Here is a 15,756-nt window from a genome sequence, read left to right on the forward strand (position 1 = left end):
CAAACAGCCTCTTGCTAACAACTTCCACGCTCCTCTTTGTCTCAGGCCTCTGGTTTCCAGAGGCAGATTACATGCACTCTGACAGAGTGATGACACAGGGCACACGGGGACCTCTTTTCTGTTCCTGCCACTAGAAGAAAACTGAACCACACTGCAGCCTCCAAGAATAAGTACTCCCTACGAGCATGCTCAGCATCTAATTTAAATGACTGGGTATTTCACGTCGGCATGTGACGGCCTACTTCCAAGCAAACTCCGAGAGCCGCAAATTCAATTGAAGATCATTAACTGCAATAAACTGAACAGAACCACCGAATGAACATTGATTTGTCTTTAACTTCATGATTTTTGCGGTTCATTTAACCTAATGTCACTGTAAATGATTATTTTTCTGTTATTCAAACAAGTCCTTAGGTTTCAATTATCACATTAGCTATGTCCACATGAGCATCCAAAATGCTGGAATGAACTGGAAACTTCCAGATATCCAGGATGTGATCCCCCAAATTTAAATGTGACCACTGATGAATTAAGCAAACTTTGAGCCATTCATGTCACTTTCTAACCTCTCATTCTGTCCTCTTGTCTAGGCCCTAAATAAAATCATCTACAAACTTATCCAGCACTATTTTCATTTCTGATTTGGAAATGTCAGTAAATATCAGTAAGCTGGAATGGTCAGCATCTTTATTAAAAATGTCTACTGTATTCAAACTACAGCAGATAAGATTTTTCTCACCTACAGATTATACATTACATAACAGATTACATGCTTATATAAAACAGGCCTCACCCAAATGTTGATAGAACTTTAAATAGGACTTAAAAAAATTTCCCCCCACATATTCAAGAACAATTTTTACCAAAATACCACACAACCATACACACAGAAATCACCCAAATAGTTCACATATGTATGTTTATGTCATCAAATAGCTCATTTGCCTGGTTTGCTGGGTAAGCTGCTGCAAAGACCATGCAGTTCTACATGATGGAAACACGGTCAAGAGGCTTATCCTCTGCTCACTGTGACCATTTCAGTCTCCTAGACACAGAAACCTAGCAAGCGGATACAACCCGATCAAACCAACCAGACGATTCTTGACTGCCCACTTCCTATTTTCACCCTGGGCAGACAAGCAAAACTAGGAAGTGCCTATACATTCGACATACACCCACCCTGGGGAAGCAAACCACGGACAGAGTGGGGCTGACCTGTCTTGCGATGGGCCCCTGAGGTAAGGTATGATTTCGCTTCCTTCACAGTCCTTTTTGGTTACTCCTAGCGCTTCCTGATTGTAAACCACCTGTGTACCTCCCCAACACACCAAGGTCTCATTCTGTGAACAGTAGCCCTGCCTCCCTCCAACCCCCACCCCCAAATTAATGTGGAAGACTTGGGAAAGTGAGAAGGCATAGGAAACAGACAGATTCCATGGCAGTAACTGAGGCAAGGTCCCTCATACATAGTGGGACAAGATTTGTAAAGGTTCAGAGAGGTTATATAAAATAAAATGTTAAAGTTTAAAAAAAAAGAAAAGATCACAGGGAACTGTTTACGGAACCACGTGTAGTTCCAATGTTGCTGTTGTATAGTCGCTCAGTCGTGTCTGACTCTCTACAACCACATGGACTACAGCCCACCAGGCTCTTCTGTCCATGGGATTTCCCAGCAAGAATACTGGAGTGGGTTGCCATTTCCTTCTCCAGGGGACTTCCCGAACCAAGTATTGAACCCTCATCTCCTGCACTGGCAGGTGGATTCTCTACTAATGAGCCACCAGGGAAACTCCTGTAATTCCAATACCTTTCTAGAAAATAAAGGTGTTAAGTTCAAAGAAAACTGCCAACACACCAGTTTCTTTGGCATTCTACCAAAGCAACTCATTCTTACTGTCAAGGAAAATTCAGTAGGTACAACTGCAAGGTCTGTGGGTCTACGTAAACATTCTATCTTTAATGAAAAAGCACAGGAAGTAACGGAACACAGAACAAAAGCAAATCATCAAGAAGTGTCAATATGCCTACGTTTCGTGTACTGTTATGTCTACTAAGTTTTATGCATTGTACATGTCAGGGTGAGGGCTCTGTAGAAAGAGGAGGTTACCTAAAATACTCAAGGAAAGCTCTCTGTGATTGCTGAATGAGAAAAAGTTCTTCACTGAAAACTAGCAAACAAACAAAAATCAACATATGAGACATGGTACAAGGCAACACAGAGTGGAGATAAAAAAACGAGGACTGTCTCTCTCTCCAGCAGAGATTAGAGACGATAAGGCAAGAAAACCAGTAACTAAGATCAGATCACCATGGCAGAAGAGAGGTGCCTTCATGTTCTGGAGTGTTTGGAGGGAAGACAGAAAGAATTCTGAGAAGGGAAATTTAGAAAAGGTTTTGCAAGGGGGTGAACTTCTTAGATAAATACTAAGGATCTGGATCAGAAAGGGGAGGTTAGGAAGAAGGAACACCCAGTTCAGGGACGGGGAAGGACAGCAGCGTGTGTGTGCTTAGTCGCTTCAGTCATGTCCAACTCTTTGTGACCCTATGGACTATAGTTTGCCAGGCTCCTCTGTCCACAGGATTCTCCAGGCACGAATACTGGAATGGGTTGCCATTCACTTCTCCAGGGGATCTTCCCAACCCAGGGATTGAACCTGTATCTCTGTGACGTCTACTCGCATTGGCAGGTGGGTTCTTTACCCTGGGAACCAGTATGGGGATCAGAAAGGGTCAACACTGGATGAGAGAAGAGAAAAAAGCAGTTAATTATTCTGAGATGGTATTAATACTTGTCAACAGATGGCAAGGAGCATTCTATACAGGCCATGGAATTATCCAGGCCAGAACACAGGAGTGGGTACCCTTTCCCTTCTCCAGGGGATCTTCCCAACCCAGGGATCAAACCCAGGTCTCTGGCATTGCAGGCAGATTTTTTACCAGCTGAGCCACAAGGGAAGCCCAAGAATACTAGAGTGAGTAGCCTATCCCTTGTCCAGTGAATCTTCCCAACCCAGGAATCAAATCTGGGTCTCCTGCATTGCAGGCGGATTCTTTACCAACTGGGCTGTCAGGGAAGCCCAAAGGAGCATTCGACACCCTGCATAATGGAAGCACTGGGGTCATGTAATGTGTTAAAAAGCGGAATGAAGCAGTCAACTTTGGAAAGACAGGGAGATACAAAAAAAGGGGGAGGGGGGTAAAATTGGCATTTTTTTCCCAGCACATGTATATCCCTTTTCAAATGTACTTTTTGAATTCTGCCATATCACTGAATAGATCTTCAACCTGAATTTCCTTGCTCCTGCATATTCAACCTCAGCATTTTGATTTAAATCTGAGGTCCTCTTGTAATTACCTGTAACCTTTGATTTTCACCTAGCAGTCCTGTATTTTTTTGTCTTTTAAATCTTTCTGTCTCATCACTCATTCTTTAACTGACTTGCTCATTACCCTTTCTCTACCTACAAAACGTGATAAAAACTTTCCCAAAAGCTACCCCAAAAAGAACGGATGAACCTGTAAAAGTTCAACAAAAGACAGAACCTATTTCCATGACGACTGAGGAGTAACCTCTGAAGACTGTACACGGTCAGAGTGTATTTCACTGCATGAACACATGTGAGGTTGGATGGACCGTGCTGTGTAATAAACACACCTGGCATTCATTCCTAAGCACAGGGAGGGAAGGACAGGAGGGACAACGGAAATCAACACATGAGCCCTTTATTGCAATCTGTCTCTTTTTTTTTTTAAACCAGAGGGTCACATCAGAATCATTTCGGTAGCTAAAAACACACTCAAGCACGTGCATCCAGGGTCCAGAAATCTTTCATTCTGAACATATTCAGTGCTGGGGCAGGGCAGACATGAATAAGATGCTCCCTACATGATTTTGAGGTTCCCCTGGTTAAGAGCCACTGTTTGAAGTACCCAGGAGGTTACAGGGTGCTAAATGTTAGTCACTCAGTCGTGTCCAACTCTTTGTGACCCTGTAGACTGTAGTCTGCCAGGCTCCTCTGTCCATGGAATTCACCAGGCAAGAATACTGGAGTGGAGTGTCCATTCCCTTCTCCAGGGGATCTTCCCGACCCAGGGATCAAACCCAGGTCTCTTGCATTGCAGACAGATTCTTTACCATCTGAGCCACCAGGGAAACCCTGAATACATAAAAAATTCAGAGACAATGATAGAGACAGAGAAGGGAGTATGTTAAGGATACAATAATTTTGCATGATTTACAAATCAGTTAATATCTGAGCAAGATTGGCAGGAAGAAAATGAAGATGTTCTGGTACAAAAGGGCAGATGGATACTTCAGAGGATTCTTTACAGCAAACAAAGGAACAATGTGGGCAAGGCAGAAAGCCGGAGAAGATGCATACAGTGTGGGGAAAGGCAGTTCCCCCACATGCACAGCCCGGGGGCAGCAAAGCAGCAAGTAGCCAGCTAGGCACATGGACAGTTTATAAAAGACTTTATGAGTAATCCGCTTCCCTGGTGGCTCACAGTAAAGAATCTGTCTGCAGCGCAGGAGATCCGGTTCCAATGCCTGGTTTGGGAAGATTCCCTAGAGAAGGGCACGGCAACCCACTCCAGTAACTTGCCTAGAGAATCCCATGAACAGAGGAGCCTGGCTGGCTACAGCCCATGGAGTCGCAAAGAGTCAGACATGAATGAGTTGGTCATTGATATGAGAATTAGAGAGAGATTCCAAAGGAGTACAATAAGGGAAGGAATGGAGAGAAAATAATAAATTTGAGAAAACTTAAGGACAGAATCTACAGGATAGGGTGTACGAATGGATGGAGGGTGTCAAACAGATGGAAAACTAGAGCACAACTACAAGGCTTCTGGGGGAAAGTAGGAGTGGTGAGGGAACTGACTAAGCCGGAGAAGAAAGATGCAACAGACAGGTGGAAGGGTTGCCTCTCAAGGGAGCGTGAGTCCAGCAGGAGAGAGGACAGGAAGGAGAGTTAGTTCAGTGTGAAACAGGGGAAATGAGTGTCCTGACAGCTACCTGGTGATATCTACTATTGATTGATAGAAATACACGTCTGGGGTTCAAAACAGAGATCAAGGTCAAAGGCACAAATCTACAGAAGAAGAAAGGAAACTGGATAAAGAACCTGAGAAGGGAGATCAGAATGGGAGAACCACTCATGGAGGAAATAATGAGGAAGGGTAATAAGGGGGAATGGGCTTCCCTAGAGGCTCAGACAAAAAAGAATTTGCCTGCAATACAGGATATCTTGGGTCAGGAAGACACCCTGGAGAGGGAAATGGCAACCCACAGTATTCCTGCCCGGAGAATCCCATGAACAGAGGAGCCTGGTGGGCAACAGTCCATGGGATCGCAGACAGTCGGACATGGAGCAACTAACACTTTCACTTTTTTTCAATATGGAGGGATCCAAGGAAGGGAACTTTAAGGAAGTGGCCAGACTGTCAAGGACAGAAGGGTCTGTAGAGTAATGACTAGAAAAGGTCAACAGATTTATCATAGAACATCACCACAAACCCCATGAACACTGTTTTAATAGTACTGTAGAGATGAAAGTCAGCTTAGGAAAGGCTCAGGTGGGCCTAAGTAAGTCCTAAAGAGACTTAATAACAAATTTTTATTGAGGGTTTACTTTTTGCTAGACACGCCACTACAAACTTTACATGGGTTGTATCATTTGCCCTTGCAATAACTTTACTCTAAAATCTCAAACAGAGATGAGAAAATGAAGGCAAAGAGGTTTGTTAATTGTCTTTCCCAGGCTCACACAGCTGGAAAGTGGTACAGCTGTGCTATGATTCCCTAGTTTTGTGTCCACCAGAACTTTGTTATACTAACTCAACTGTTAGGATGCTTTAAAAAAAAAAATAAAGGCAACAAATAACACAGGATGTGACAAACATAGTTTCATGTAACATTCACAACATCCCAATGCAACAGATCTGATTACAATTCTACCTATTCTACAGATCTGGAGACTGAGGCTCAAAACACTTACCCAATGTCACAGATATTAAGTACTAGAATTTGGATCCAGATTTTGGACCCCCAAGCCCACAGTCTGAATGAGTTTTAAAGAGCAGTAAGCTTATGAAGGAGGTAGAATTATTTAAAAAAATAATTTTCAATAGCTGAGGCAATGTCGAAAGACCTAGTGGAAGAGCGGAGAGTAACTGTGAAGATAAGAACTGATAGTAAAGGGAGAAGCAAGGACCATGAGGCAAAGAGGACTAAATCAGGTTCTGTTCAGTTATACTGAAGTTAAATTTACATTCATAAAACTCATAAAGTGCACAATCCAATGGCTTTTAATAAGTTTATAAGCCACGCAACATCCACTTTTTTTTAATCTTACAAAAAAATTTATCTATTTATTTGGCTATACCACAAAGCATGTGGGGTCTTACTTCCCCAAGCACGATTAAACTCTTGACCTTGCATTGGGAGCACAGAGTTTTAACCACTGGGTTGCCAAGAAAGTTCCTGCATCCACTTTTAGAATATTTCCATCACCTCTAAAAATTTCCTCATGCCTCATTTGCAGTGAGACCCCACCTCCATCCCCAGCCCCAAGCAACAGGCTCTTGAAGATGAGAAATAAGCCATAAGTTAGAGAACAGCCACGGGCATCAGTCACCACTTCCTTCTTTGGGACAAACTGAAAACAAAATAGAACAGTCTATACATCATGTTGGTAAAAGACTCCTATTTATATTTTACTGCATTCCTATTCAGAGATCATCAGAGGGTATTAAAGGGAAAAAAAGCAGAAGCACTGTGATTTTTTTATAATATGCAATCTTAGTAACTAATACAATCAGAATTTTTTTCCAAATATATAGCAAAAAAGTGGGACCAGGCAATGTACATTGAGGAAAAAAAAAAGTAACAGAAAGAATCTCTACAAAATCTGGGCCATTTATCTCCAAAAGCCTTTGGTAAAGGAATACCTTCTGCACAATAATTTGTTACTGTCTGACAAAAGAATTGTAAATTTTAAAGCATGTTTTCATAAAATAAACTTAAATATCCCAGTGACTTTTACTGCAGTGATAAACCCTTAGCATCTACTTACCATGTGGCAAGATAATGAATAGACCTAATTATACATTATTTTGGCATTCAAGCTGTCTCCTGCTATAGACAGTGCTTAAGACTATAAGGAAGTCTCTCCTGCTTTACTAGAAAAACAAAAGTGAGTGCAAAATTTTGCTTCTAAATAAAGATATAAAAGAAAAACATGTTTCAAAATATTGTATTGTGTAAAAAAAAAAAAAGAGAGAGAAAATCAGGGTGGGGCAGAACTGTTTCCTGCTTTCCACTAAGAGACACAGGAGTATTTTTTAGTAACTCCTGCCCAAAATGAGAATAGTCTATTTCTTTCCATACTGCCTAAAGACTCATAGTCAATTAGTTACAACATTATCTTAAGTATCACAGAAATGTGTAACTTCAAAATAAACCAATTTGTTCCCTTTGTTCATTCATTCATTCTGCAAATACTTATTTATTTAGGCTGTGCTGGGTCCGAGAATGCAATGGCACCCCACTCCAGTACTCTTGCCTGGAAAATCCCATGGACAGAGGAGCCTGGTAGGCTACAGTCCATGGGATCTCAGAGTCAGACGCGACTGAGTGACTTCACTTTCACTTTTCACTTTCATGCATTGGAGAAGGAAATGGCAACCCACTTCAGTGTTCTTGCCTGGAGAATCCCAGGGACAGGGGAGCCTGGTGGGCTGCTGTCTCTGGGGTTGCACAGAGTTGGACACAACTGAAGCAACTTAGCAGCAGCAGCAGCAGCAGGGTCTTTGTGGCAATGCATGGGTTCTCTAGTTGTGATGCACAGGCTTAGTTGCTTTGTTGCATGGGGGATCTTAGTTCCCTGACCAGGGATGGAACCCATGTCCCCTGCATTGGAAGATAGATTCTTAACCACAGGACCATAAGGGAAATCCCCAAATATTTATTTTTAATTATATTTTTATTTGGCAAATTTGACTTATTTGTAAATTTACAGTGCATGGCATGTTACTTTGATACATGCATACATTGTACCATGATTGCCACTGAAGCAATGCTTATCAACTCACACCATTACAATGTAATATTATTGTCTATATTCATTATACTCACAAATATTTATGGAGCATCAACTCTGTGCCAGACACTGTCCTATACAGCAGGGATACAGCAGTAAACAGGCCTGTACTCTCACAGAGCTTACATTCTCATGGGAAAGAAACTCAATTTGTAAATAATGTACCATATCCCCTCAGGATCCACAGAGAACTGGTTCCTGAATTCCCCATGGACACCAAAATCTGTGGATGTTCAAGTACCTTATATAAAATTGTGCTTTAAATCATCTCTAGATTATTTATAATGCTTAATATAATGTTATGGTTGTTCAGCCACTAAGTAGTGTCTGACTCTTTGCAACCCCATGGACTGTAGCATGCCAGGCTTCCCTGTCCTTCACTATCTCCTAGAGTTTTCTCAAACTCATATCCATTGAGTCAGTGATGCCATTCAACCATCTCATCCTCTATTGCCCCATTCTCCTGCCTTCAATTATTCCCAGCATCAGGGTCCTTTCCAGTGAGTCAGCTCTTGCATCAGGAGGCCCAAAGTGTTGGAGCTTCAACTTCAGGAACAGTCCTTCCAATGAATATTCAGGGTTGATTTCCGTTAGAATTGACTGGTTTGATCTCCTTGTAAATGCTATGTAAATAGCTGCCGGTGCAAGACAAATTTAAGTGCTGTGTGTTTTGGAACTTTCTGGGATTTTTTCCCTGAATATTTTCTATCCGTGGTTGGTTGAATCTGAGCATGCAAAACTGTGGATATGGAGGGCTGACTACAAGAGAGAGGGAGAGGGTTATGCCATGAACTAATATAAGTGACTGAGTGAAGGATGGATGGTCAAGCAAAGTCTCGAGGAGGTGACATTTAAGCGCTGGCTTAAATAATGGCAGAAAAGAGGGGAAAGAAATCCAGACAGAGTGGACAGTGCGAACGTTCCAAGGCCCAGCATAGCTAAAGAGAAGAAAGAAGGCCCCGGTGACTAGAGTGTGATGAGTGAGGGGAAAGCTGAGAGATGAGGCCTGAGCTGTCGCAGGTCCACTGGTGTTGGATTTATGAGCCAGAGAAGGGACTCTGGGTTTTATTCTATGTGCTAATGGAAAAGTCACTCCAAGCCTGTGATGTGAGGTGATTTGTGTACATTTTAAGAAGACACCTTTGGCTACAGCGTGGAAAATGGATGGTAAAGGGTCAAGAGGAGAAGCAGGAACAGCTGAGAGGCCACTGGAATTGTTGGGGTGAGAGGTGATGGCCAGACAGCTGGGAGGTGCAGCGGGGGCTGGGAAATACTGGGGTGCTGTCTGGGACGGGGAAGTGTCAATAGAGCTTACTGACAGCGTGGAGGTTGGGGGTCAGGGGGGAAGTGAAGGAAAGACAGAAATTAAGGACAGTGCAGCACTGACATTTTTTTTCTGATTGTGTCCATTAGATGATACGTGGTGAGGTCAGTGTATGGAGAAGTGAGCAAAGGTCTGGCTGGAGATGAGGGCTTATGAGTGACTGGCACATGGTGTGCAGAGGGCCGTGGAAGTGAATGAAGTGACACAGGACAGACGCCATGCGTTCATGAATCCACAACGCCTACCACAGATGCCTGGGATGCTGGTGAAAAGGCCAGACCCTTACCCTCGTGGAGCTCATACTCTTAGAGAAGGCAAATACAACCTAAAGCATAAGTACACTGTGTGGTATGACAGGGCCTTTCCAGGTGCCTCAGTGGTAAAGAATCTGCCTGCCAAGCAGGAGAACTGGGTTAGATCCCTGGGTCAGGAAGATTCCCTGGAGGAGGGCATGGCAACCCACTCCAATATTCTTGCCTGGAGAATCCCATGGACAGAGGAGCCTGGCAGGCTACAGTCCATGGGGTTGCAAAGAGGCAGAACTGAAGCAATTTAGCAGACACACGTGGTATGACAGAAGGGGTAAGTGCTATGAGAAAAGAAACAGTAGAGGAACTGGGAGTGTGGCTAGGATGATGGAGCTAAATGGGGGTCAAGGTGAGCCTCATTTAAAAGATGAAGTGTGCATGAAGGGCCAGGCAGATGAAGAAGGCAGCACTAAGGCCCCTAAGACCTAAAATAAGAATCACTGGCATATCTGAAGGATGGCAGGGCGACCAAGGCGACTGCAGCAGAAGAAAAGGAGCCAGAAAGGAGCGTCCAGAAAGGCAGCCTGAAACCCAGAAGCATGTGATCTCACAGAAGCCAAAAGGGGAAAGGGTGTCAAGGGCCGACTACACTGAATGCTGCCAAGGGGGTGAGTAAGATGAAAAAGAAGAGATTCTTAATGCTGGAAGTGCAGTGCGGAGCCAGCAGAGAAGGGAGCTGTCTCTATGGAAGGGCAGGGCAGGAGGTCTAGGTGGCAGGGGGCATATTTACTTCTAACAGTAATAAGACAGGTCCTCGGGACTTAACCAAGGATTTAAACATTTTAATAACATCAACATCATCAGTCAATTTTGGACTCCAAAAAGCCCATTTTGCCTATTTTCTCATTCTATTATAAACCACAAAGGCACAGTGCTGAAGAATTGATGCTTTTGAACTGTGGTGTTGGAGAAGACTCTTGAGAGTCCCTTGGACTGCAAGGAGGTCCAACCAGTCCATTCTGAAGGAGATCAGCCCTGGATGTTCATTGGAAGGACTGATGCTAAAGCTGAAACTCCAATACTTTGGCCACCTCATGCAAAGAGTTGACTCATTGGAAAAGACTCTGATGCTGGGAGGGATTGGGGGCAAGAGGAGAAGGGGACGACAGAGGATGAGATGGCTGGATGGCATCACCGACTCGATGGATGTGAGTTTGAGTTGAACTCCGGGAGTTGGTGATGGACAGGGAGGCCTGCGATTCATGGGGTCACAAAGAGTCGGACACAACTGAGCAACTGAACTGAACTGAAAACAACAGGCAAACAGTAGGTTTTCTTCCTGCTTTGTAAGACCCTCTTACTAGTTGCACATTTAAAATTTTTTCAATTTACTTTTTCTCCTTCTTCCCTCCTATTCATTTGTCCATCCACCTCTCTCTTCTATCATTTAAAAATATGTACCAGTGTCTACTATATACAATAAGACACTGTACACAAAGTCCTAGTGCATTTTAGAAAAGTTCGTCTTCTAAAATAAAAAAAAACTTCCAAAATATGTAGAAAATACTGTAGAAAAAATATAATTAACCAGTATATCAACAATGATGATAAACTGTGATCTTCATTACTAACTCACTAAAATGACACGGGGGATTAGGTTAGTTATTTTAATGTTCTTTTGGAAAAATTACATCTTGTGACTCAAATACTACATACATTTAACAACATGTATGATTTTAAAGTCTAATGACCTATAACAAACTCTCAAATCACCTGTATGTGGTATTTTAAAACACGTGCTTGAAATAGCAGATCCCTAAAAAAATTTAAATCAGAATTGACACATAAAATGTAATCTGTTGATAAATGAACAAAGACAGAGACTTTTCAAGGAATTTAAGAAGGGGTGACAAGACCTCACGACACAGAAACAAAATCCTATTTTCAAGAAACTAAATGACTCAAGGTCATGGAAAAGATGTGACTGTTGTTTTCGAAAAATCATCTAGACGCATAGATACACTTGAGTCGTCTCAATTAGTGGAGGTAAGGCAAACACCAGATGCTCATTAGGCAAAGTTACATAAACAGCAACAAAGACAGAAAACAAGATGCCCAGAGCCAAGAGGATACTCAGTAGGAATGGCTGCATAAGTTAAAGTGTTAGTATCTGTAACTGTGGAACAGGTCACGCGCCTGTTAAAAAGAACAGGGCAGGGGACTTCCCTGATGGTCCAACGGCTAAGACTGTGCTTCCCAACCCAGGAGACCCGGGTTTGATCCCTGGTTGGGAGCTAGATCCCACATACCACAACTAAGACCCCGAGCAGCAAAATAAATAAAAGTTCAAAATTTCTAAAAAGAAACAAAAACCTAAACCCTAAAAAGAACTGGGCAAAACCGTGCCCAGTCCTGGCACGTGTCTGGTACATGTATCGATACATCGTTCCAGAAGCGGGTGATGGGCACAGTGAAGGCTGGCAGCCCGGGTGATGTGACTTCCATGGTTTACTTTGTTTCCCATGGCATCTATCACACAATTACAAAGAAAAAAGGAAATCAGAAATGCAAGAAGAGATGGGAAGAAGGGAAAATGGAAAGGAAAACAAGAGGAGTCGGAACAAAGTGACAGGTACGTGGGTGAGCAGTGTGGGGTGGAGAGGTCCAGAGTGAGACGCCCCTAGACACAAGCCTTAGTCTTGCTACCCTGTTCTTCAATTCCCTCAGCTTGCTCAAACTCATGTCCATTGAGTCAGTGATGCCATCCAATCATCTCATCCTCTGTCATCCCCTTCTCCGTCAGCCTTCAATCTTTCCCAGCATCAGGGTCTTTTCTACACAGTCCAAAGGACTCTCAAGAGTCTTCTCCAACACCAGAGTTCAAAAGCATCAATTCTTTGGCGCTCAGCTTTCTTTATGGTCCAACTCTCACATCCATACATGACTACTGGAAAAACCAACGTTTTTGAAGGACCTTTGTTGGCAAAGTAATGTCTCTGCTTTTTAATATGCTGTCTAGGTTGGTCATAGCTTTTCTTCCAAGGAGCAAGCATCTTTTAATTTCATGGTTGCAGTCACCATCTGTAGTGATTTTGGAGTCCCCAAAAATAAAGTCTCTCACTAATAAACTAATAAAGTCTCTCCTAATAAACTGGTAGTTATTAATTTCAAAGAATACTAGAATAACTTCACCTCTATGTCTTTTCTTCTTTATGTCATAATCTAAAAATGCTGTATGTGGTATAAATTATTTTCACTAGTTTAGAAAAGTAAACATTTTAATGATGACCATAAAGACAATCCAGTAGAAGGAAGGCATGTGGCTGGTCCTCTCAGAAATACATCACATCTGGCATTTCCTATTCTCCCTGCATGTGAATACCTAGCATCTTGTCCTCAGTCATCTGACCCTGACCCCTCAGCTTTGTGCTTCTTTCCCAGAAATTTCATTTTTCAATTTGTCTGCAGCATATCATCTAAGACTAATAAGTACCTGTATCTCGTCAAGTCATCCTGCAATAGATAGGTATCACTTGAGGACATACTGGTGGTTTTTTTTTTGTTTGTTTTTTGTTTTTTGAGGGGAGAGGCATATTCTTAAGACTACATTTTCATTTTAAAAAAGGAAAAGGAAAGAAAACTTCACCATAAACCAGAATAAATTTCAAAGTAAATAAAACAGTCTTCATTTCCAATTCAGAGTAAGAAATTGATCACAAATTTTAAATTGCTTTTTCACAGTAACATAATCCAGTCAACATAATGTTTGCATTTATCTTCCCCCAGGAGCCCCATGTGAAGCTCATGGATTATCTTAATAAACAAAGTCTTTGCCTAATGAAACATTTTTCTCGTGAATCTTCCTATATTCAGTCCCTCTTCTAATTATTAAGACTTTTCTTCTAAAAAAGAATAGAAACACTTAACACTGTACCTTCAGTCATGTTTAGAAGCTGACTTACATACTACAGTCCTTGGATTTATGCATTTAATCAACACTACAGAATCTAATCTTGCATATAAAAGTCTAAAATCTAGAGCAGAGGTCAACAAATTTATTCTGCAAAGTTTATCAGATAGTTTAGGCTTTGTGGACCACACAGACTAGGTTACAATCTCTGCTGCTATAGTGGAAAAGCAGTCATCAACAATATGTTCACGAATGGACGTGGCTGTTTTCCAATAAAACTTTATTTACAGAAACAGGCTGGATTTGGTCCACAGGCCACTGCTGCTACCTCCTCATTTAGAGCAGCAATTAAGTAAAATGTGCATGACCATCTTCTCATAGTATCTACTCTTTTAAAGTTTAGTGACTCATGTCTCTGACCAACAACTGATGGGTAATTTTACTTATTTAATGATTAGGATTACTGACTTTACTAAATTATTCTCTATCCTTATTGATTCCATCTATATTCTTCCCAATATTTAATTTTTCATAATTTTGCACTTTAAATACAACTTGTCTAATGATTCAGTATTTCCTCATGAATCATATTTTCTAAAATTTATCATTTTTATTCCTTTGGAATCTCACCAAATTACCTGTGAAATGTAGAAATGTCAGCACTTCTCCACAAATGAAAGGTCTTACAAAATTCAAAAATAAAAGAAGCATTTACATGTTTCCAATGGCAACCCACTTCAGTATCCTTGCTTGGAAAATCCCACTGGCAGAGGAGCTGGTAGGCTACAGTCCATGGAGTCACAAAGAGTTGGACACAACTGAGTAACTTCACTTTCTTTCTTTTCCTCTTCGTTTAAGAAAAAAAAAAAAAAAATCAAGGCAATGATTAACAAAGATAACCTTTTAAGGAATGATAGCTGGCCTCTAAGACAGCCAAGGATCCTCACGGAAAAAAAAAAAAAAAATCAAGGCAATGATTAACAAAGATAACCTTTTAAGGAATGATAGCTGGCCTCTAAGACAGCCAAGGATCCTCACCTCTTGGTACTCACACCTTTGTATCACCCCCTTCATTGTCTGTCTTGGGCTCCAGGATGGCTCGCTTTGGACAAGACTAGCTGCCATGTCATGAGAGCCTCGTCATGAAGCCACAGGGGATCCTCCTCATTTGATTAGGTTACAACTGAGCTTATTTTGCAGAACTCTTTTGGTTAGTGGAGCTGCAGTTGCTAAACAAGCGTCTCCTGTCTTGCAACCGGATGGATTTAGAGGGTGAGACTGATATCAGTAACAAGCAATTTCACTAGCTGCACGCTAGTGATGACTACTATGCTGCATTTGTTCAGCAGTAACTTGACACTTGCTATGTGGAGAGCTGTGTGCCAGACAATCAAGGTGGTTGGATTTCTAGTCACACAGGCACACGACCCACAACAGCTAAATTGAAAAAACAACCCTTACTTCACTTCTGCTCTTGTCTATGTGAATCTCACTGTTTCCCAGGGCAGTATTTTTAAACCCTGGTCTGACCTACTAGAGGATGATGAAAATGGAGCCGAAAGGATGCCAACAGCACTTTTAAATAAAGAAATGAATTTGTATGTGAACAGTGGTTCATGCAATAATATGTATTTCATTTTTTTTTTTTTTTAATAATTTTATTTATTTATTTTTGGCTGCACTGGGTCTTCACTGCCTCTAGGGCTTTCTCCAGTTATAACCAAATGGGGCTACTCTCTAACTGCGGTGCCGAGGGCTTCTCATTGCAGCGACAGACTTCTCTTTTGTGGCACATGGGCTTAGTCACTCTGCAGCACATGGGATCTTTCCAGATCAGGGATTGAACCTGTGTCTCCTGCATGTAGGTAGATTCTTTACCACTGAGCTACCAGGGAAGGCCAATATGTATTTCCTGTTGTGCATAATGTTCACAAAAGTTTAACACCTGTGACATAAAACACCAACCATGTTAACATCCTAGAAGACTAACGAGTCACCGTACTCTGCTGGTTCTTCTCGCCATTTCCAGCTCCTTTTCTGCCTGCTAGCTGAAAGCCTGGGTTTCACTGTGCATTTTGTTTTCATGTTAATATTTTTAAATTTCTGTGGAAATCAGCTCTGGCCAGTTGCTTCTTCCTCACCTCCATTCTGTCCATCTCGAGGGTTGAGAGA

The 15,756-nt window shown here is 41.9% G+C and overlaps 1 protein-coding gene across 9 annotated transcripts in view; it reads right to left on the minus strand.

Moving 5' to 3' along the window:
• Positions 1–15,756, minus strand: part of PLEKHA5 (pleckstrin homology domain containing A5) — a 260,287-nt gene that overhangs the window by 163,173 nt on the left and 81,358 nt on the right. Inside the window, exon 1 of one of the 9 annotated variants that reach the window (XM_070790008.1) lies at positions 1–15,756. This exon is cut by the window's right edge and continues 12,272 nt beyond it. The exons of the other annotated variants lie outside the window; for them this stretch is intronic. The gene's annotated coding sequence lies outside the window, so the exon portion shown is untranslated. 9 annotated transcript variants of the gene reach the window in all.

This window comes from Bos indicus, chromosome 5 (assembly GCF_029378745.1).
Source record: "Bos indicus isolate NIAB-ARS_2022 breed Sahiwal x Tharparkar chromosome 5, NIAB-ARS_B.indTharparkar_mat_pri_1.0, whole genome shotgun sequence".
NCBI lineage: Eukaryota > Metazoa > Chordata > Mammalia > Artiodactyla > Bovidae > Bos > Bos indicus.